Raw genomic sequence first — 21499 nt, 5'->3', positions numbered from 1 at the left:
CCTTTATATACCTGTGCACAGCAGCAGCCACCTTCAGTCTGCTGCTGGACAGCCAGCAGCAGCAGCAGCAGGAGAGGTATGTAATCAGGAGCCCTCCTGCTAAGGGTAGACAGCTGCTCGTTCCACCCCACCCCCCGCCTTAATTTCTTCTCCTCCCTTCCAACGGTGTTGAGGCGGGTGGGAACAGCAGGGGGTGAAGGTGCTGTGTTTAAAGAGGTGGAGTTATGCAGATCTAAAACGCGTGGATTGCAGCAGCAGCAAGCCGAAAAGTGCAGGCATGTAAGGGATCTAGAGGTTGACAACATGTCTTCTTAACGGGAGTCCAGGAGCTCATCTCCACAAATGGACTTTTCAGGATCCTTGGGTGGCTCCGTAGTTTGAAACCAATTCTGGTTATCGCTTCTCGGCCTTTTGGCTAAGATCAAGTGTAGTATCTGTTCTTATCAGTTTAATATCTGATACGTCCCCTATCTGGGGACCATATATTAAATGGATTTTTAGAACAGGGAGATGGAAAAAGAGCTTGCTCTGTCCACTCCACGCATTGACCTGGTATTGCAGTATCTCCAGGACCGGTGCACCCCTTCTTTAATGCAGTTTCTAAAATCAGAAAGAATTGAATTCAATGTTTTTTGTTCATTTTGCTTGTTTGTCGGATTTTGGGATGGACTCTTTGGCTTTGCTTTTCTTCTCCTCATTGGATTTTTCATGTTCAAAGTTGCAGAAGCCAGATTACAAGCTCATTTTGGTTCAACTTCAGCAACTGTGCATTGCATTGCCATGTAATGTGATGCAATGCTATCTTTCTAGCTCTCCCTTTTTACTTCCTTTTGGATAAACAGACATATTAGGCAAGCATTTTGGAGCTTTCACCTAAATAACTACAGGTGGTGAGATAAGCTGCACAATATAATTGACCTTTCAGTATATTGTTGCACACACACCATCTATTTAGCAAATGCCCTTGTTATCAACAGCAGCCTTTTAAACTCACCTGAGCTAACAGGTATGTGCGCTGGTTACTCTGCTGCGCTTAAAATTTCTTTTTTGGTTTGCTACAATGCCTTTTCTGAAACGTTGTCTCCTTCTGCTGGAACACTGACTTCTTTCATTTAATGCCTGCAGACTATAAAAGAGAACCCAACCCAAAAAGTTTGGTTGATTAGTCTGTGGCATTCTGTTAAACTGTTGCTTATGGCGGTCTCTGTGAGCTTCTCAGCGACATTCAGCCAGCCAGGTATCCTGCCTGCAGTAGATGGAATGTGGCAATGGAACGCTGGCTGCGCGTGTCATAATAGGCTCTGAGCCTTTATATACCTGTGCACAGCAGCAGCCACCTTCAGTCTGCCGCTGGACAGCCAGCAGCAGCAGCAGCAGGAGAGGTATGTAATCAGGAGCCCTCCTGCTAAGGGTAGACAGCTGCTCGTTCCACCCCACCCCCCGCCTTAATTGGTTCTCCTCCCTTCCAACGGTGTTGAGGCGGGTGGGAACAGCAGGGGGTGAAGGTGCTGTGTTTAAAGAGGTGGAGTTATGCAGATCTAAAACGCGTGGATTGCAGCAGCAGCAAGCCGAAAAGTGCAGGCATGTAAGGGATCTAGAGGTTGACAACATGTCTTCTTAACGGGAGTCCAGGAGCTCATCTCCACAAATGGACTTTTCAGGATCCTTGGGTGGCTCCGTAGTTTGAAACCAATTCTGGTTATCGCTTCTCGGCCTTTTGGCTAAGATCAAGTGTAGTATCTGTTCTTATCAGTTTAATATCTGATACGTCCCCTATCTGGGGACCATATATTAAATGGATTTTTAGAACAGGGAGATGGAAAAAGAGCTTGCTCTGTCCACTCCACGCATTGACCTGGTATTGCAGTATCTCCAGGACCGGTGCACCCCTTCTTTAATGCAGTTTCTAAAATCAGAAAGAATTGAATTCAATGTTTTTTGTTCATTTTGCTTGTTTGTCGGATTTTGGGATGGACTCTTTGGCTTTGCTTTTCTTCTCCTCATTGGATTTTTCATGTTCAAAGTTGCAGAAGCCAGATTACAAGCTCATTTTGGTTCAACTTCAGCAACTGTGCATTGCATTGCCATGTAATGTGATGCAATGCTATCTTTCTAGCTCTCCCTTTTTACTTCCTTTTGGATAAACAGACATATTAGGCAAGCATTTTGGAGCTTTCACCTAAATAACTACAGGTGGTGAGATAAGCTGCACAATATAATTGACCTTTCAGTATATTGTTGCACACACACCATCTATTTAGCAAATGCCCTTGTTATCAACAGCAGCCTTTTAAACTCACCTGAGCTAACAGGTATGTGCGCTGGTTACTCTGCTGCGCTTAAAATTTCTTTTTTGGTTTGCTACAATGCCTTTTCTGAAACGTTGTCTCCTTCTGCTGGAACACTGACTTCTTTCATTTAATGCCTGCAGACTATAAAAGAGAACCCAACCCAAAAAGTTTGGTTGATTAGTCTGTGGCATTCTGTTAAACTGTTGCTTATGGCGGTCTCTGTGAGCTTCTCAGCGACATTCAGCCAGCCAGGTATCCTGCCTGCAGTAGATGGAATGTGGCAATGGAACGCTGGCTGCGCGTGTCATAATAGGCTCTGAGCCTTTATATACCTGTGCACAGCAGCAGCCACCTTCAGTCTGCTGCTGGACAGCCAGCAGCAGCAGCAGCAGGAGAGGTATGTAATCAGGAGCCCTCCTGCTAAGGGTAGACAGCTGCTCGTTCCACCCCACCCCCCGCCTTAATTGGTTCTCCTCCCTTCCAACGGTGTTGAGGCGGGTGGGAACAGCAGGGGGTGAAGGTGCTGTGTTTAAAGAGGTGGAGTTATGCAGATCTAAAACGCGTGGATTGCAGCAGCAGCAAGCCGAAAAGTGCAGGCATGTAAGGGATCTAGAGGTTGACAACATGTCTTCTTAACGGGAGTCCAGGAGCTCATCTCCACAAATGGACTTTTCAGGATCCTTGGGTGGCTCCGTAGTTTGAAACCAATTCTGGTTATCGCTTCTCGGCCTTTTGGCTAAGATCAAGTGTAGTATCTGTTCTTATCAGTTTAATATCTGATACGTCCCCTATCTGGGGACCATATATTAAATGGATTTTTAGAACAGGGAGATGGAAAAAGAGCTTGCTCTGTCCACTCCACGCATTGACCTGGTATTGCAGTATCTCCAGGACCGGTGCACCCCTTCTTTAATGCAGTTTCTAAAATCAGAAAGAATTGAATTCAATGTTTTTTGTTCATTTTGCTTGTTTGTCGGATTTTGGGATGGACTCTTTGGCTTTGCTTTTCTTCTCCTCATTGGATTTTTCATGTTCAAAGTTGCAGAAGCCAGATTACAAGCTCATTTTGGTTCAACTTCAGCAACTGTGCATTGCATTGCCATGTAATGTGATGCAATGCTATCTTTCTAGCTCTCCCTTTTTACTTCCTTTTGGATAAACAGACATATTAGGCAAGCATTTTGGAGCTTTCACCTAAATAACTACAGGTGGTGAGATAAGCTGCACAATATAATTGACCTTTCAGTATATTGTTGCACACACACCATCTATTTAGCAAATGCCCTTGTTATCAACAGCAGCCTTTTAAACTCACCTGAGCTAACAGGTATGTGCGCTGGTTACTCTGCTGCGCTTAAAATTTCTTTTTTGGTTTGCTACAATGCCTTTTCTGAAACGTTGTCTCCCTCTGCTGGAACACTGACTTCTTTCATTTAATGCCTGCAGACTATAAAAGAGAACCCAACCCAAAAAGTTTGGTTGATTAGTCTGTGGCATTCTGTTAAACTGTTGCTTATGGCGGTCTCTGTGAGCTTCTCAGCGACATTCAGCCAGCCAGGTATCCTGCCTGCAGTAGATGGAATGTGGCAATGGAACGCTGGCTGCGCGTGTCATAATAGGCTCTGAGCCTTTATATACCTGTGCACAGCAGCAGCCACCTTCAGTCTGCTGCTGGACAGCCAGCAGCAGCAGCAGCAGGAGAGGTATGTAATCAGGAGCCCTCCTGCTAAGGGTAGACAGCTGCTCGTTCCACCCCACCCCCCGCCTTAATTGGTTCTCCTCCCTTCCAACGGTGTTGAGGCGGGTGGGAACAGCAGGGGGTGAAGGTGCTGTGTTTAAAGAGGTGGAGTTATGCAGATCTAAAACGCGTGGATTGCAGCAGCAGCAAGCCGAAAAGTGCAGGCATGTAAGGGATCTAGAGGTTGACAACATGTCTTCTTAACGGGAGTCCAGGAGCTCATCTCCACAAATGGACTTTTCAGGATCCTTGGGTGGCTCCGTAGTGTGAAACCAATTCTGGTTATCGCTTCTCGGCCTTTTGGCTAAGATCAAGTGTAGTATCTGTTCTTATCAGTTTAATATCTGATACGTCCCCTATCTGGGGACCATATATTAAATGGATTTTTAGAACAGGGAGATGGAAAAAGAGCTTGCTCTGTCCACTCCACGCATTGACCTGGTATTGCAGTATCTCCAGGACCGGTGCACCCCTTCTTTAATGCAGTTTCTAAAATCAGAAAGAATTGAATTCAATGTTTTTTGTTCATTTTGCTTGTTTGTCGGATTTTGGGATGGACTCTTTGGCTTTGCTTTTCTTCTCCTCATTGGATTTTTCATGTTCAAAGTTGCAGAAGCCAGATTACAAGCTCATTTTGGTTCAACTTCAGCAACTGTGCATTGCATTGCCATGTAATGTGATGCAATGCTATCTTTCTAGCTCTCCCTTTTTACTTCCTTTTGGATAAACAGACATATTAGGCAAGCATTTTGGAGCTTTCACCTAAATAACTACAGGTGGTGAGATAAGCTGCACAATATAATTGACCTTTCAGTATATTGTTGCACACACACCATCTATTTAGCAAATGCCCTTGTTATCAACAGCAGCCTTTTAAACTCACCTGAGCTAACAGGTATGTGCGCTGGTTACTCTGCTGCGCTTAAAATTTCTTTTTTGGTTTGCTACAATGCCTTTTCTGAAACGTTGTCTCCTTCTGCTGGAACACTGACTTCTTTCATTTAATGCCTGCAGACTATAAAAGAGAACCCAACCCAAAAAGTTTGGTTGATTAGTCTGTGGCATTCTGTTAAACTGTTGCTTATGGCGGTCTCTGTGAGCTTCTCAGCGACATTCAGCCAGCCAGGTATCCTGCCTGCAGTAGATGGAATGTGGCAATGGAACGCTGGCTGCGCGTGTCATAATAGGCTCTGAGCCTTTATATACCTGTGCACAGCAGCAGCCACCTTCAGTCTGCTGCTGGACAGCCAGCAGCAGCAGCAGCAGGAGAGGTATGTAATCAGGAGCCCTCCTGCTAAGGGTAGACAGCTGCTCGTTCCACCCCACCCCCCGCCTTAATTTCTTCTCCTCCCTTCCAACGGTGTTGAGGCGGGTGGGAACAGCAGGGGGTGAAGGTGCTGTGTTTAAAGAGGTGGAGTTATGCAGATCTAAAACGCGTGGATTGCAGCAGCAGCAAGCCGAAAAGTGCAGGCATGTAAGGGATCTAGAGGTTGACAACATGTCTTCTTAACGGGAGTCCAGGAGCTCATCTCCACAAATGGACTTTTCAGGATCCTTGGGTGGCTCCGTAGTTTGAAACCAATTCTGGTTATCGCTTCTCGGCCTTTTGGCTAAGATCAAGTGTAGTATCTGTTCTTATCAGTTTAATATCTGATACGTCCCCTATCTGGGGACCATATATTAAATGGATTTTTAGAACAGGGAGATGGAAAAAGAGCTTGCTCTGTCCACTCCACGCATTGACCTGGTATTGCAGTATCTCCAGGACCGGTGCACCCCTTCTTTAATGCAGTTTCTAAAATCAGAAAGAATTGAATTCAATGTTTTTTGTTCATTTTGCTTGTTTGTCGGATTTTGGGATGGACTCTTTGGCTTTGCTTTTCTTCTCCTCATTGGATTTTTCATGTTCAAAGTTGCAGAAGCCAGATTACAAGCTCATTTTGGTTCAACTTCAGCAACTGTGCATTGCATTGCCATGTAATGTGATGCAATGCTATCTTTCTAGCTCTCCCTTTTTACTTCCTTTTGGATAAACAGACATATTAGGCAAGCATTTTGGAGCTTTCACCTAAATAACTACAGGTGGTGAGATAAGCTGCACAATATAATTGACCTTTCAGTATATTGTTGCACACACACCATCTATTTAGCAAATGCCCTTGTTATCAACAGCAGCCTTTTAAACTCACCTGAGCTAACAGGTATGTGCGCTGGTTACTCTGCTGCGCTTAAAATTTCTTTTTTGGTTTGCTACAATGCCTTTTCTGAAACGTTGTCTCCTTCTGCTGGAACACTGACTTCTTTCATTTAATGCCTGCAGACTATAAAAGAGAACCCAACCCAAAAAGTTTGGTTGATTAGTCTGTGGCATTCTGTTAAACTGTTGCTTATGGCGGTCTCTGTGAGCTTCTCAGCGACATTCAGCCAGCCAGGTATCCTGCCTGCAGTAGATGGAATGTGGCAATGGAACGCTGGCTGCGCGTGTCATAATAGGCTCTGAGCCTTTATATACCTGTGCACAGCAGCAGCCACCTTCAGTCTGCCGCTGGACAGCCAGCAGCAGCAGCAGCAGGAGAGGTATGTAATCAGGAGCCCTCCTGCTAAGGGTAGACAGCTGCTCGTTCCACCCCACCCCCCGCCTTAATTGGTTCTCCTCCCTTCCAACGGTGTTGAGGCGGGTGGGAACAGCAGGGGGTGAAGGTGCTGTGTTTAAAGAGGTGGAGTTATGCAGATCTAAAACGCGTGGATTGCAGCAGCAGCAAGCCGAAAAGTGCAGGCATGTAAGGGATCTAGAGGTTGACAACATGTCTTCTTAACGGGAGTCCAGGAGCTCATCTCCACAAATGGACTTTTCAGGATCCTTGGGTGGCTCCGTAGTTTGAAACCAATTCTGGTTATCGCTTCTCGGCCTTTTGGCTAAGATCAAGTGTAGTATCTGTTCTTATCAGTTTAATATCTGATACGTCCCCTATCTGGGGACCATATATTAAATGGATTTTTAGAACAGGGAGATGGAAAAAGAGCTTGCTCTGTCCACTCCACGCATTGACCTGGTATTGCAGTATCTCCAGGACCGGTGCACCCCTTCTTTAATGCAGTTTCTAAAATCAGAAAGAATTGAATTCAATGTTTTTTGTTCATTTTGCTTGTTTGTCGGATTTTGGGATGGACTCTTTGGCTTTGCTTTTCTTCTCCTCATTGGATTTTTCATGTTCAAAGTTGCAGAAGCCAGATTACAAGCTCATTTTGGTTCAACTTCAGCAACTGTGCATTGCATTGCCATGTAATGTGATGCAATGCTATCTTTCTAGCTCTCCCTTTTTACTTCCTTTTGGATAAACAGACATATTAGGCAAGCATTTTGGAGCTTTCACCTAAATAACTACAGGTGGTGAGATAAGCTGCACAATATAATTGACCTTTCAGTATATTGTTGCACACACACCATCTATTTAGCAAATGCCCTTGTTATCAACAGCAGCCTTTTAAACTCACCTGAGCTAACAGGTATGTGCGCTGGTTACTCTGCTGCGCTTAAAATTTCTTTTTTGGTTTGCTACAATGCCTTTTCTGAAACGTTGTCTCCTTCTGCTGGGACACTGACTTCTTTCATTTAATGCCTGCAGACTATAAAAGAGAACCCAACCCAAAAAGTTTGGTTGATTAGTCTGTGGCATTCTGTTAAACTGTTGCTTATGGCGGTCTCTGTGAGCTTCTCAGCGACATTCAGCCAGCCAGGTATCCTGCCTGCAGTAGATGGAATGTGGCAATGGAACGCTGGCTGCGCGTGTCATAATAGGCTCTGAGCCTTTATATACCTGTGCACAGCAGCAGCCACCTTCAGTCTGCTGCTGGACAGCCAGCAGCAGCAGCAGCAGGAGAGGTATGTAATCAGGAGCCCTCCTGCTAAGGGTAGACAGCTGCTCGTTCCACCCCACCCCCCGCCTTAATTGGTTCTCCTCCCTTCCAACGGTGTTGAGGCGGGTGGGAACAGCAGGGGGTGAAGGTGCTGTGTTTAAAGAGGTGGAGTTATGCAGATCTAAAACGCGTGGATTGCAGCAGCAGCAAGCCGAAAAGTGCAGGCATGTAAGGGATCTAGAGGTTGACAACATGTCTTCTTAACGGGAGTCCAGGAGCTCATCTCCACAAATGGACTTTTCAGGATCCTTGGGTGGCTCCGTAGTTTGAAACCAATTCTGGTTATCGCTTCTCGGCCTTTTGGCTAAGATCAAGTGTAGTATCTGTTCTTATCAGTTTAATATCTGATACGTCCCCTATCTGGGGACCATATATTAAATGGATTTTTAGAACAGGGAGATGGAAAAAGAGCTTGCTCTGTCCACTCCACGCATTGACCTGGTATTGCAGTATCTCCAGGACCGGTGCACCCCTTCTTTAATGCAGTTTCTAAAATCAGAAAGAATTGAATTCAATGTTTTTTGTTCATTTTGCTTGTTTGTCGGATTTTGGGATGGACTCTTTGGCTTTGCTTTTCTTCTCCTCATTGGATTTCTCATGTTCAAAGTTGCAGAAGCCAGATTACAAGCTCATTTTGGTTCAACTTCAGCAACTGTGCATTGCATTGCCATGTAATGTGATGCAATGCTATCTTTCTAGCTCTCCCTTTTTACTTCCTTTTGGATAAACAGACATATTAGGCAAGCATTTTGGAGCTTTCACCTAAATAACTACAGGTGGTGAGATAAGCTGCACAATATAATTGACCTTTCAGTATATTGTTGCACACACACCATCTATTTAGCAAATGCCCTTGTTATCAACAGCAGCCTTTTAAACTCACCTGAGCTAACAGGTATGTGCGCTGGTTACTCTGCTGCGCTTAAAATTTCTTTTTTGGTTTGCTACAATGCCTTTTCTGAAACGTTGTCTCCTTCTGCTGGAACACTGACTTCTTTCATTTAATGCCTGCAGACTATAAAAGAGAACCCAACCCAAAAAGTTTGGTTGATTAGTCTGTGGCATTCTGTTAAACTGTTGCTTATGGCGGTCTCTGTGAGCTTCTCAGCGACATTCAGCCAGCCAGGTTTCCTGCCTGCAGTAGATGGAATGTGGCAATGGAACGCTGGCTGCGCGTGTCATAATAGGCTCTGAGCCTTTATATACCTGTGCACAGCAGCAGCCACCTTCAGTCTGCTGCTGGACAGCCAGCAGCAGCAGCAGCAGGAGAGGTATGTAATCAGGAGCCCTCCTGCTAAGGGTAGACAGCTGCTCGTTCCACCCCACCCCCCGCCTTAATTGGTTCTCCTCCCTTCCAACGGTGTTGAGGCGGGTGGGAACAGCAGGGGGTGAAGGTGCTGTGTTTAAAGAGGTGGAGTTATGCAGATCTAAAACGCGTGGATTGCAGCAGCAGCAAGCCGAAAAGTGCAGGCATGTAAGGGATCTAGAGGTTGACAACATGTCTTCTTAACGGGAGTCCAGGAGCTCATCTCCACAAATGGACTTTTCAGGATCCTTGGGTGGCTCCGTAGTTTGAAACCAATTCTGGTTATCGCTTCTCGGCCTTTTGGCTAAGATCAAGTGTAGTATCTGTTCTTATCAGTTTAATATCTGATACGTCCCCTATCTGGGGACCATATATTAAATGGATTTTTAGAACAGGGAGATGGAAAAAGAGCTTGCTCTGTCCACTCCACGCATTGACCTGGTATTGCAGTATCTCCAGGACCGGTGCACCCCTTCTTTAATGCAGTTTCTAAAATCAGAAAGAATTGAATTCAATGTTTTTTGTTCATTTTGCTTGTTTGTCGGATTTTGGGATGGACTCTTTGGCTTTGCTTTTCTTCTCCTCATTGGATTTCTCATGTTCAAAGTTGCAGAAGCCAGATTACAAGCTCATTTTGGTTCAACTTCAGCAACTGTGCATTGCATTGCCATGTAATGTGATGCAATGCTATCTTTCTAGCTCTCCCTTTTTACTTCCTTTTGGATAAACAGACATATTAGGCAAGCATTTTGGAGCTTTCACCTAAATAACTACAGGTGGTGAGATAAGCTGCACAATATAATTGACCTTTCAGTATATTGTTGCACACACACCATCTATTTAGCAAATGCCCTTGTTATCAACAGCAGCCTTTTAAACTCACCTGAGCTAACAGGTATGTGCGCTGGTTACTCTGCTGCGCTTAAAATTTCTTTTTTGGTTTGCTACAATGCCTTTTCTGAAACGTTGTCTCCTTCTGCTGGAACACTGACTTCTTTCATTTAATGCCTGCAGACTATAAAAGAGAACCCAACCCAAAAAGTTTGGTTGATTAGTCTGTGGCATTCTGTTAAACTGTTGCTTATGGCGGTCTCTGTGAGCTTCTCAGCGACATTCAGCCAGCCAGGTTTCCTGCCTGCAGTAGATGGAATGTGGCAATGGAACGCTGGCTGCGCGTGTCATAATAGGCTCTGAGCCTTTATATACCTGTGCACAGCAGCAGCCACCTTCAGTCTGCTGCTGGACAGCCAGCAGCAGCAGCAGCAGGAGAGGTATGTAATCAGGAGCCCTCCTGCTAAGGGTAGACAGCTGCTCGTTCCACCCCACCCCCCGCCTTAATTGGTTCTCCTCCCTTCCAACGGTGTTGAGGCGGGTGGGAACAGCAGGGGGTGAAGGTGCTGTGTTTAAAGAGGTGGAGTTATGCAGATCTAAAACGCGTGGATTGCAGCAGCAGCAAGCCGAAAAGTGCAGGCATGTAAGGGATCTAGAGGTTGACAACATGTCTTCTTAACGGGAGTCCAGGAGCTCATCTCCACAAATGGACTTTTCAGGATCCTTGGGTGGCTCCGTAGTTTGAAACCAATTCTGGTTATCGCTTCTCGGCCTTTTGGCTAAGATCAAGTGTAGTATCTGTTCTTATCAGTTTAATATCTGATACGTCCCCTATCTGGGGACCATATATTAAATGGATTTTTAGAACAGGGAGATGGAAAAAGAGCTTGCTCTGTCCACTCCACGCATTGACCTGGTATTGCAGTATCTCCAGGACCGGTGCACCCCTTCTTTAATGCAGTTTCTAAAATCAGAAAGAATTGAATTCAATGTTTTTTGTTCATTTTGCTTGTTTGTCGGATTTTGGGATGGACTCTTTGGCTTTGCTTTTCTTCTCCTCATTGGATTTCTCATGTTCAAAGTTGCAGAAGCCAGATTACAAGCTCATTTTGGTTCAACTTCAGCAACTGTGCATTGCATTGCCATGTAATGTGATGCAATGCTATCTTTCTAGCTCTCCCTTTTTACTTCCTTTTGGATAAACAGACATATTAGGCAAGCATTTTGGAGCTTTCACCTAAATAACTACAGGTGGTGAGATAAGCTGCACAATATAATTGACCTTTCAGTATATTGTTGCACACACACCATCTATTTAGCAAATGCCCTTGTTATCAACAGCAGCCTTTTAAACTCACCTGAGCTAACAGGTATGTGCGCTGGTTACTCTGCTGCGCTTAAAATTTCTTTTTTGGTTTGCTACAATGCCTTTTCTGAAACGTTGTCTCCTTCTGCTGGAACACTGACTTCTTTCATTTAATGCCTGCAAACTATAAAAGAGAACCCAACCCAAAAAGTTTGGTTGATTAGTCTGTGGCATTCTGTTAAACTGTTGCTTATGGCGGTCTCTGTGAGCTTCTCAGCGACATTCAGCCAGCCAGGTATCCTGCCTGCAGTAGATGGAATGTGGCAATGGAACGCTGGCTGCGCGTGTCATAATAGGCTCTGAGCCTTTATATACCTGTGCACAGCAGCAGCCACCTTCAGTCTGCTGCTGGACAGCCAGCAGCAGCAGCAGCAGGAGAGGTATGTAATCAGGAGCCCTCCTGCTAAGGGTAGACAGCTGCTCGTTCCACCCCACCCCCCGCCTTAATTGGTTCTCCTCCCTTCCAACGGTGTTGAGGCGGGTGGGAACAGCAGGGGGTGAAGGTGCTGTGTTTAAAGAGGTGGAGTTATGCAGATCTAAAACGCGTGGATTGCAGCAGCAGCAAGCCGAAAAGTGCAGGCATGTAAGGGATCTAGAGGTTGACAACATGTCTTCTTAACGGGAGTCCAGGAGCTCATCTCCACAAATGGACTTTTCAGGATCCTTGGGTGGCTCCGTAGTTTGAAACCAATTCTGGTTATTGCTTCTCGGCCTTTTGGCTAAGATCAAGTGTAGTATCTGTTCTTATCAGTTTAATATCTGATACGTCCCCTATCTGGGGACCATATATTAAATGGATCTTTAGAACAGGGAGATGGAAAAAGAGCTTGCTCTGTCCACTCCACGCATTGACCTGGTATTGCAGTATCTCCAGGACCGGTGCACCCCTTCTTTAATGCAGTTTCTAAAATCAGAAAGAATTGAATTCAATGTTTTTTGTTCATTTTGCTTGTTTGTCGGATTTTGGGATGGACTCTTTGGCTTTGCTTTTCTTCTCCTCATTGGATTTCTCATGTTCAAAGTTGCAGAAGCCAGATTACAAGCTCATTTTGGTTCAACTTCAGCAACTGTGCATTGCATTGCCATGTAATGTGATGCAATGCTATCTTTCTAGCTCTCCCTTTTTACTTCCTTTTGGATAAACAGACATATTAGGCAAGCATTTTGGAGCTTTCACCTAAATAACTACAGGTGGTGAGATAAGCTGCACAATATAATTGACCTTTCAGTATATTGTTGCACACACACCATCTATTTAGCAAATGCCCTTGTTATCAACAGCAGCCTTTTAAACTCACCTGAGCTAACAGGTATGTGCGCTGGTTACTCTGCTGCGCTTAAAATTTCTTTTTTGGTTTGCTACAATGCCTTTTCTGAAACGTTGTCTCCTTCTGCTGGAACACTGATTCTTTCATTTAATGCCTGCAGACTATAAAAGAGAACCCAACCCAAAAAGTTTGGTTGATTAGTCTGTGGCATTCTGTTAAACTGTTGCTTATGGCGGTCTCTGTGAGCTTCTCAGCGACATTCAGCCAGCCAGGTATCCTGCCTGCAGTAGATGGAATGTGGCAATGGAACGCTGGCTGCGCGTGTCATAATAGGCTCTGAGCCTTTATATACCTGTGCACAGCAGCAGCCACCTTCAGTCTGCTGCTGGACAGCCAGCAGCAGCAGCAGCAGGAGAGGTATGTAATCAGGAGCCCTCCTGCTAAGGGTAGACAGCTGCTCGTTCCACCCCACCCCCCGCCTTAATTGGTTCTCCTCCCTTCCAACGGTGTTGAGGCGGGTGGGAACAGCAGGGGGTGAAGGTGCTGTGTTTAAAGAGGTGGAGTTATGCAGATCTAAAACGCGTGGATTGCAGCAGCAGCAAGCCGAAAAGTGCAGGCATGTAAGGGATCTAGAGGTTGACAACATGTCTTCTTAACGGGAGTCCAGGAGCTCATCTCCACAAATGGACTTTTCAGGATCCTTGGGTGGCTCCGTAGTTTGAAACCAATTCTGGTTATCGCTTCTCGGCCTTTTGGCTAAGATCAAGTGTAGTATCTGTTCTTATCAGTTTAATATCTGATACGTCCCCTATCTGGGGACCATATATTAAATGGATTTTTAGAACAGGGAGATGGAAAAAGAGCTTGCTCTGTCCACTCCACGCATTGACCTGGTATTGCAGTATCTCCAGGACCGGTGCACCCCTTCTTTAATGCAGTTTCTAAAATCAGAAAGAATTGAATTCAATGTTTTTTGTTCATTTTGCTTGTTTGTCGGATTTTGGGATGGACTCTTTGGCTTTGCTTTTCTTCTCCTCATTGGATTTTTCATGTTCAAAGTTGCAGAAGCCAGATTACAAGCTCATTTTGGTTCAACTTCAGCAACTGTGCATTGCATTGCCATGTAATGTGATGCAATGCTATCTTTCTAGCTCTCCCTTTTTACTTCCTTTTGGATAAACAGACATATTAGGCAAGCATTTTGGAGCTTTCACCTAAATAACTACAGGTGGTGAGATAAGCTGCACAATATAATTGACCTTTCAGTATATTGTTGCACACACACCATCTATTTAGCAAATGCCCTTGTTATCAACAGCAGCCTTTTAAACTCACCTGAGCTAACAGGTATGTGCGCTGGTTACTCTGCTGCGCTTAAAATTTCTTTTTTGGTTTGCTACAATGCCTTTTCTGAAACGTTGTCTCCTTCTGCTGGGACACTGACTTCTTTCATTTAATGCCTGCAGACTATAAAAGAGAACCCAACCCAAAAAGTTTGGTTGATTAGTCTGTGGCATTCTGTTAAACTGTTGCTTATGGCGGTCTCTGTGAGCTTCTCAGCGACATTCAGCCAGCCAGGTATCCTGCCTGCAGTAGATGGAATGTGGCAATGGAACGCTGGCTGCGCGTGTCATAATAGGCTCTGAGCCTTTATATACCTGTGCACAGCAGCAGCCACCTTCAGTCTGCTGCTGGACAGCCAGCAGCAGCAGCAGCAGGAGAGGTATGTAATCAGGAGCCCTCCTGCTAAGGGTAGACAGCTGCTCGTTCCACCCCACCCCCCGCCTTAATTGGTTCTCCTCCCTTCCAACGGTGTTGAGGCGGGTGGGAACAGCAGGGGGTGAAGGTGCTGTGTTTAAAGAGGTGGAGTTATGCAGATCTAAAACGCGTGGATTGCAGCAGCAGCAAGCCGAAAAGTGCAGGCATGTAAGGGATCTAGAGGTTGACAACATGTCTTCTTAACGGGAGTCCAGGAGCTCATCTCCACAAATGGACTTTTCAGGATCCTTGGGTGGCTCCGTAGTTTGAAACCAATTCTGGTTATCGCTTCTCGGCCTTTTGGCTAAGATCAAGTGTAGTATCTGTTCTTATCAGTTTAATATCTGATACGTCCCCTATCTGGGGACCATATATTAAATGGATTTTTAGAACAGGGAGATGGAAAAAGAGCTTGCTCTGTCCACTCCACGCATTGACCTGGTATTGCAGTATCTCCAGGACCGGTGCACCCCTTCTTTAATGCAGTTTCTAAAATCAGAAAGAATTGAATTCAATGTTTTTTGTTCATTTTGCTTGTTTGTCGGATTTTGGGATGGACTCTTTGGCTTTGCTTTTCTTCTCCTCATTGGATTTTTCATGTTCAAAGTTGCAGAAGCCAGATTACAAGCTCATTTTGGTTCAACTTCAGCAACTGTGCATTGCATTGCCATGTAATGTGATGCAATGCTATCTTTCTAGCTCTCCCTTTTTACTTCCTTTTGGATAAACAGACATATTAGGCAAGCATTTTGGAGCTTTCACCTAAATAACTACAGGTGGTGAGATAAGCTGCACAATATAATTGACCTTTCCGTATATTGTTGCACACACACCATCTATTTAGCAAATGCCCTTGTTATCAACAGCAGCCTTTTAAACTCACCTGAGCTAACAGGTATGTGCGCTGGTTACTCTGCTGCGCTTAAAATTTCTTTTTTGGTTTGCTACAATGCCTTTTCTGAAACGTTGTCTCCTTCTGCTGGAACACTGACTTCTTTCATTTAATGCCTGCAGACTATAAAAGAGAACCCAACCCAAAAAGTTTGGTTGATTAGTCTGTGGCATTCTGTTAAACTGTTGCTTATGGCGGTCTCTGTGAGCTTCTCAGCGACATTCAGCCAGCCAGGTATCCTGCCTGCAGTAGATGGAATGTGGCAATGGAACGCTGGCTGCGCGTGTCATAATAGGCTCTGAGCCTTTATATACCTGTGCACAGCAACAGCCACCTTCAGTCTGCTGCTGGACAGCCAGCAGCAGCAGCAGCAGGAGAGGTATGTAATCAGGAGCCCTCCTGCTAAGGGTAGACAGCTGCTCGTTCCACCCCACCCCCCGCCTTAATTGGTTCTCCTCCCTTCCAACGGTGTTGAGGCGGGTGGGAACAGCAGGGGGTGAAGGTGCTGTGTTTAAAGAGGTGGAGTTATGCAGATCTAAAACGCGTGGATTGCAGCAGCAGCAAGCCGAAAAGTGCAGGCATGTAAGGGATCTAGAGGTTGACAACATGTCTTCTTAACGGGAGTCCAGGAGCTCATCTCCACAAATGGACTTTTCAGGATCCTTGGGTGGCTCCGTAGTTTGAAACCAATTCTGGTTATCGCTTCTCGGCCTTTTGGCACGATCTATCAGGTTTACCTGTGTGGTCTTGCCTGTGAGGTGCTCTTGGTACCCTTTCTCTCGGCCTGGGGGGATCGCTCCTCTTCGGAGGGACTTAACCCCCCTGCTGCTATTGGGAGGAAGGATTAGTCCGGGAGCAACGGGAAGGGATCCCATGAAGGCTTGCGCCTTTCAGAGAGAAGAGTCGGTACGTTCCTGAGTGAAGGATGCCGGCAACGCTCACATATTCATCGGGTGATGCCCGGATGCGGAACACCGTGAGGATTGAAGTTGGAGCAGGATTGAGGACGGAGAAGAACTTGGACTACATCTGCCATAGGATTCTGCTTGGAGTTCTGGAGTTTCGGCGGGAAGACATATTCTGCTTCCAGGACAATGAGTACAAGGGGACTTACACCATCACCTTCAAGAGCCAGGGATGCTGTCACCAACTCGTACAAAAGGTAAATGAGAAAAACTACTTAGATGAATTGGATGGACTAACCTTTTGTCTCTTGTATGCCTATGACGAGATCCCTATCGTGGTGCATTTCCCGAACCCCTTTGTGGAAGCTGCAGACATCTCGACCTACCTTATCCGTTATTGTGATGATCTGAGATACCTGGGCACTGTGAAGAACGCGGTAGGCTTCTGGTGCGGCAAGAGGAGGTACATGGCCCGTCTAAAGAGGGACCCAAGCGGAGTGGGAGGAATGCTACACCCTCCCTCAACATTTGTGATCGGTAAGAGCAGAGGCTACTTATTTTACCCTGGAATGCCGGTATGTTGCAGGAACTGTGGACAAATGGGTCATACCCAAACGTCCTGCACGGGCAGGAAAGTAGACCGCTGCAATAATTGCAGCTGTTACGGACATTTAATGAAGGACTGTCCCGCTGGGAGGAAATGCAATCTTTGTGGTGAGGCGGGGCACATGTTCCGTGGATGCCCCAACAGGACCAGGACCAGGACCTACGCAGAAGCTGCATCTTCTGCAGCTGAGCCGATGCGCCCGCCGGTCTTCACTGGCGGGCCGGCGTCGGAGGGCGGTTCGAAGGGCGAGAAGGCTGGGATGGAGCAGGGAGCCGGAGGCCCCTCTGGGGCGGCCCCTGCATCGAAGTCCCTTAACGATGGGCGGACCTCGCATGGACCGGAGCGGAGGGGTCCTCCTTCTGGGAGGGTATCCTCCGTGTCGATGGTTCCCGATACCGATCCTGTTGGGCTGGAGGGTGGTGCCCCTGTGCGGTTGGCTACAGGGGACCACGCAGCGATGGCCTCAGGATCTTCCAGGGCGATTAGCCAGCCAGTGACCTGGTGGAGTCTGCCCCGAAAAAGAGACGGAATGTCGAAGCCCCAGCGTCTCCTGGAATGTGGCTGGGAACCGTGACCTACGAGGGGGCAACCGCCGGCTCACAGAATATCGAGTCGTTTGGGTCCTCTAGCCCGGATGTCCTGGAGCAATTTGACATACAGGGCTTTGAGTCAGGTGTCCTCATGGAAGATCCACCACCCTGACCTATGAATGCCCACATTAAGACTTGTCTCACTGAATGTGAGGTCATTAAAGAGCCCAGTTCGTAGGGCTGCTCTATTTAAGTACTTAGAAACCACTGACTTTGACATATGTTTATTACAGGAATGCGGGATACAACATGCACTAAATTATAATGACATCAAGACAGATTGGAGACTGGGGCCCTCCATCTGGTCTGGCTCCAATGACAACAAGTCAGCGGGGGTGGGCTTCCTTTGTCGTGGGAGAAATATTACTATAAATACTGTCACAGAAATAGTACCAGGCAGAGTGGTTTTAGTGCATTTTAAATTTAATGGTTTTACCCTACGTGTAATGAATGTTTATGCTTCCCCTGATAAGCAAGAGAGAATTAATTTATTTGGGATATTGCCATTGTACTGTACTGGGTCATCTCCCCTGATCGTAGGGGGTGATTTTAATTGTCTTTGTGCTAGTGAACAACGAGCGGGGGGTGACCCTTTACGCAAATTGGATAAGTCATGTCATCTATTGAAAGATTTTATAACTGATTTTAAATTATGCGATGCGTGGAGGTCACTTCTGCCGACGGACCCTGGTTATACGTGGTCCGGAAGAGGGGTGTCTTCCAGGATCGATTTTATTTTCCTATCAGATGATTTTAACCCTGTAAAATGTGTTTTAACATCAAATATATTTTCTGACCATAAGGGCTTGGAGGTGCACCTAGAATACCGGGATGAACAGAGGGTCAACAGGGGCCTCTGGCGTCTAAGTACTTACCTGCTGGAGGACCCTCTGATTCGACAAGACTTTTTTAAAGCCTATCAAGCCTGGCGGCGACAAAAACCTTCTGATGCCCCTATGGTAACCTGGTGGGAAAATTTGAAAAAAAAAGTCAGAATGTTTTTTATAAAAGCAGGGAGACGTAAAGCTAGAGAGAAAAAAAGATGTTTTAGTGATCTTAACACCAAACTGCAAACACTTTTTAAATTCAAAGAGCTAGGGGTGGAGGTGGGAGATGATATTGCTAGCCTAAAAACTGAAATCCAGAACTGCATAGACACAAAGGGGAAAGAGATTATTTTTAACTCTAGAGTGCAGCACTTGGAGGAGGGGGAGAAGTGCTCTCGCTTCTTCTTCAAAAAAGTCATGGATAAAAGAGAAGTGATCACAAATCTAGAGGGTGAAACATCTATGCAGGGAATGTTGAATGCTACTTTTAACTTTTATAAGCATCTTTTTAGTAAAAAGTGTATAGATGAGTCCTTTTTATCTGATGCTCTTAATGATCTCGATTTTAAGTTAAATTTTACAGACCAGGAGTTTTTAGAACGCGATATTGTTTTAGAGGAATTATTTTATGTTTTTAAAAGTTTCTCTAAGGGTAAAGCACCTGGGTGTGACGGACTACCTGTAGAATTTTACCTTACTTTTTGGGACATTTTAAAAGAGGACCTTTTTATGCTTTTTAAAGAAGTTTTTATTTCTGAACAGTTGCCATTTTCGTGGAGGAGAGGAGTGGTGTCTTTGATATATAAAAAAGGTGACCGCAGTACTCTAGCGAATTGGAGACCCATAACTCTCCTAAATGTTGATTACAAGGTACTTGCTAAGGTGGTTGCTGACCAGCTCAGGAGTGTCATTGCCAAACTGATCCGGCCTGAGCAGGTATGTAGTGTACCAGGCAGAAGTATTTCAGAGGTTTTAAACGTATTAAGGGATGTAATTTGGTATTCCAGAGACCGGGGTCAAAATGTAGCTCTTTTAGCCCTAGATTTTGAAAAAGCTTTCGATAGAGTCTCTCATAGATTTCTTTTTAGAGTTTTAAAAAGAATGGGTATCCCTAATATGCTTTTAAATTGTATTAAGATTTTATATAAAAATTGTTTTAGTCAAATTTCTCTTAATGGCTTTTTAACAGATGGAGTTCCCCTTGAGTCCGGAGTGAAGCAGGGATGCCCCTTGTCGCCCATCCTGTTCATCTGCGCCATGGAGCCCCTGCTGAGCGCAATAAGAAAAGACAAAGTGATTAGAGGGGTTCCTGTTCCTGGCGGAGGTGGCAGTGATGTGAGAGTCTTTGCCTACATGGATGACGTGACGGTTGTGTGCGTGGACCCTGCTTCCCTCCGGAGGGCGGTGTTGCGCATTGATTTTTTTCCCAGGCATCCGGTTTGAAACTTAATTTAAATAAATCTGAATGTCTGACTTTGGGATCCTGGGACACCGCCCAACTCCCGCAGCTCACTATAAAACGAGACAATGTAAAAATTCTTGGAGTTGTTTTTAACGAGGAGAATGTGGGAACTCAAAGCTGGGAGAATGTCATAGAAAAAATGTCAAAGAAAATATCATTTTGGGGTTTGAGGTCCCTAACAATGGAGGGGAAAATTTTAATTATAAAATCAGTGTTGTTACCCCTCATACTGTATATAGCTATGGTGTACCCCCCCTCTGATGTTTTAATTAAAAAAATGACTAGGATGATCTTTATGTTTTTATGGAACTCCAAAATGGAAAAATTAAGGCGAGAAATAATGAGGAAGAATAAAATGAACGGCGGAAGGGATGTCCCCGACTTACATATTTATTTGTATTTAAATTATTTCTGCTTTTATTTCAAACATTTTAATGGTAATAGTGCGCTAAGTTATTTTTTAAAATATACTTGTGGGATGATTTTTAAAAGATGGTTTAAGTTGTCGTTGAATTCCCCTGTTTTACTATGCCCCCCCAAACACCAAGCAATCTTAGAAAAGACTGTTCGATTTTATAGCCTTGGTGATTTTAATATGGACATTTTTAAAGACCGCAAGAAGCTTTTATCTTTTTTGAGGAGGAATGAAGATGTGACCCCCATAGTAAATTTCTCAGAAGAGAGATCGAAGCAAGTTTGGAAGAATGTCTTCGGGAAATTCTTAGCAAATGGACATAAGGACATCGCATGGATGGTGGTCCACCAGTGCCTCCCCACCAGAGAATTTCAACACAGGAGAGGCCTGGTGGCCAGAGCCAAATGCCCCAGAGACTCATGTGTTTATGACGAAACCACCTTGCACCTTATGTGGAATTGCCCATTTGCACAGGAACTTTGGCACAAAGTTGGGATTCTTTTAAAATGGACTTGCGGTTTAAGAGATTTTAACCATGAATATGTTTTATATGGCCTTTTTAAATGTCCGACCCCTCAACAGTATTGTATATGTTGGTGTATGATTAACTGTTTTAAAGACGCCCTTTGGAAGGCACGCAATATTTTACTTTTTAAACGTGATGCTATTTCTGTGAAGGATTGTCTTAAAATTGCTTTTAGCCAGATGTATATTTATTACTTGAGGGATGTCAAATGTATTGGGAGAAGGGATGCCAATCGTAAATGGGGTTTTTATGGGTGGAATTCTGTGTTTTAATAATGTACTGTTTGTGTTGTTGTTTTTGATTGTAAACCATCTTTTACGCACTTAATAAAATATGTTGAAACCTGATCTGTTCTTATCAGTTTAATATCTGATACGTCCCCTATCTGGGGACCATATATTAAATGGATTTTTAGAACAGGGAGATGGAAAAAGAGCTTGCTCTGTCCACTCCACGCATTGACCTGGTATTGCAGTATCTCCAGGACCGGTGCACCCCTTCTTTAATGCAGTTTCTAAAATCAGAAAGAATTGAATTCAATGTTTTTTGTTCATTTTGCTTGTTTGTCGGATTTTGGGATGGACTCTTTGGCTTTGCTTTTCTTCTCCTCATTGGATTTTTCATGTTCAAAGTTGCAGAAGCCAGATTACAAGCTCATTTTGGTTCAACTTCAGCAACTGTGCATTGCATTGCCATGTAATGTGATGCAATGCTATCTTTCTAGCTCTCCCTTTTTACTTCCTTTTGGATAAACAGACATATTAGGCAAGCATTTTGGAGCTTTCACCTAAATAACTAC

The 21499-nt window shown here is 44.9% G+C and overlaps 13 non-coding genes across 13 annotated transcripts; all 13 read left to right on the top strand.

The window, feature by feature from the left end:
- Nucleotides 1-395: 395 nt before the first annotated feature.
- LOC141194186 (U2 spliceosomal RNA) lies at nt 396-586 on the top strand. The gene has a single exon (XR_012266977.1). It is a non-coding gene; the product is annotated as a U2 spliceosomal RNA (small nuclear RNA).
- Nucleotides 587-1701: 1115 nt separating this feature from the next.
- On the top strand, nt 1702-1892 carry LOC141194185 (U2 spliceosomal RNA). The gene has a single exon (XR_012266976.1). It is a non-coding gene; the product is annotated as a U2 spliceosomal RNA (small nuclear RNA).
- Nucleotides 1893-3007: 1115 nt separating this feature from the next.
- On the top strand, nt 3008-3198 carry LOC141194184 (U2 spliceosomal RNA). Its single transcript, XR_012266975.1, has one exon. It is a non-coding gene; the product is annotated as a U2 spliceosomal RNA (small nuclear RNA).
- A 1115-nt stretch (nt 3199-4313) lies between these two features.
- On the top strand, nt 4314-4504 carry LOC141194183 (U2 spliceosomal RNA). Its single transcript, XR_012266974.1, has one exon. It is a non-coding gene; the product is annotated as a U2 spliceosomal RNA (small nuclear RNA).
- Nucleotides 4505-5619: 1115 nt separating this feature from the next.
- LOC141194182 (U2 spliceosomal RNA) lies at nt 5620-5810 on the top strand. Its single transcript, XR_012266973.1, has one exon. It is a non-coding gene; the product is annotated as a U2 spliceosomal RNA (small nuclear RNA).
- Nucleotides 5811-6925: 1115 nt separating this feature from the next.
- On the top strand, nt 6926-7116 carry LOC141194181 (U2 spliceosomal RNA). Its single transcript, XR_012266972.1, has one exon. It is a non-coding gene; the product is annotated as a U2 spliceosomal RNA (small nuclear RNA).
- A 1115-nt stretch (nt 7117-8231) lies between these two features.
- On the top strand, nt 8232-8422 carry LOC141194180 (U2 spliceosomal RNA). Its single transcript, XR_012266971.1, has one exon. It is a non-coding gene; the product is annotated as a U2 spliceosomal RNA (small nuclear RNA).
- Nucleotides 8423-9537: 1115 nt separating this feature from the next.
- LOC141194178 (U2 spliceosomal RNA) lies at nt 9538-9728 on the top strand. Its single transcript, XR_012266969.1, has one exon. It is a non-coding gene; the product is annotated as a U2 spliceosomal RNA (small nuclear RNA).
- Nucleotides 9729-10843: 1115 nt separating this feature from the next.
- On the top strand, nt 10844-11034 carry LOC141194177 (U2 spliceosomal RNA). The gene has a single exon (XR_012266968.1). It is a non-coding gene; the product is annotated as a U2 spliceosomal RNA (small nuclear RNA).
- Nucleotides 11035-12149: 1115 nt separating this feature from the next.
- Nucleotides 12150-12340, top strand: LOC141194286 (U2 spliceosomal RNA). Its single transcript, XR_012267072.1, has one exon. It is a non-coding gene; the product is annotated as a U2 spliceosomal RNA (small nuclear RNA).
- Nucleotides 12341-13454: 1114 nt separating this feature from the next.
- LOC141194176 (U2 spliceosomal RNA) lies at nt 13455-13645 on the top strand. The gene has a single exon (XR_012266967.1). It is a non-coding gene; the product is annotated as a U2 spliceosomal RNA (small nuclear RNA).
- A 1115-nt stretch (nt 13646-14760) lies between these two features.
- On the top strand, nt 14761-14951 carry LOC141194174 (U2 spliceosomal RNA). Its single transcript, XR_012266966.1, has one exon. It is a non-coding gene; the product is annotated as a U2 spliceosomal RNA (small nuclear RNA).
- A 6059-nt stretch (nt 14952-21010) lies between these two features.
- On the top strand, nt 21011-21200 carry LOC141193657 (U2 spliceosomal RNA). Its single transcript, XR_012266549.1, has one exon. It is a non-coding gene; the product is annotated as a U2 spliceosomal RNA (small nuclear RNA).
- Nucleotides 21201-21499: the final 299 nt, after the last annotated feature.

This window comes from Phyllobates terribilis, unplaced genomic scaffold (genome assembly GCF_046119375.1).
Source record: "Phyllobates terribilis strain yellow unplaced genomic scaffold, ASM4611937v1 Scaffold_66__1_contigs__length_7565176, whole genome shotgun sequence".
NCBI lineage: Eukaryota > Metazoa > Chordata > Amphibia > Anura > Dendrobatidae > Phyllobates > Phyllobates terribilis.
This window is presented reverse-complemented; position numbering and strand designations above follow the sequence as displayed.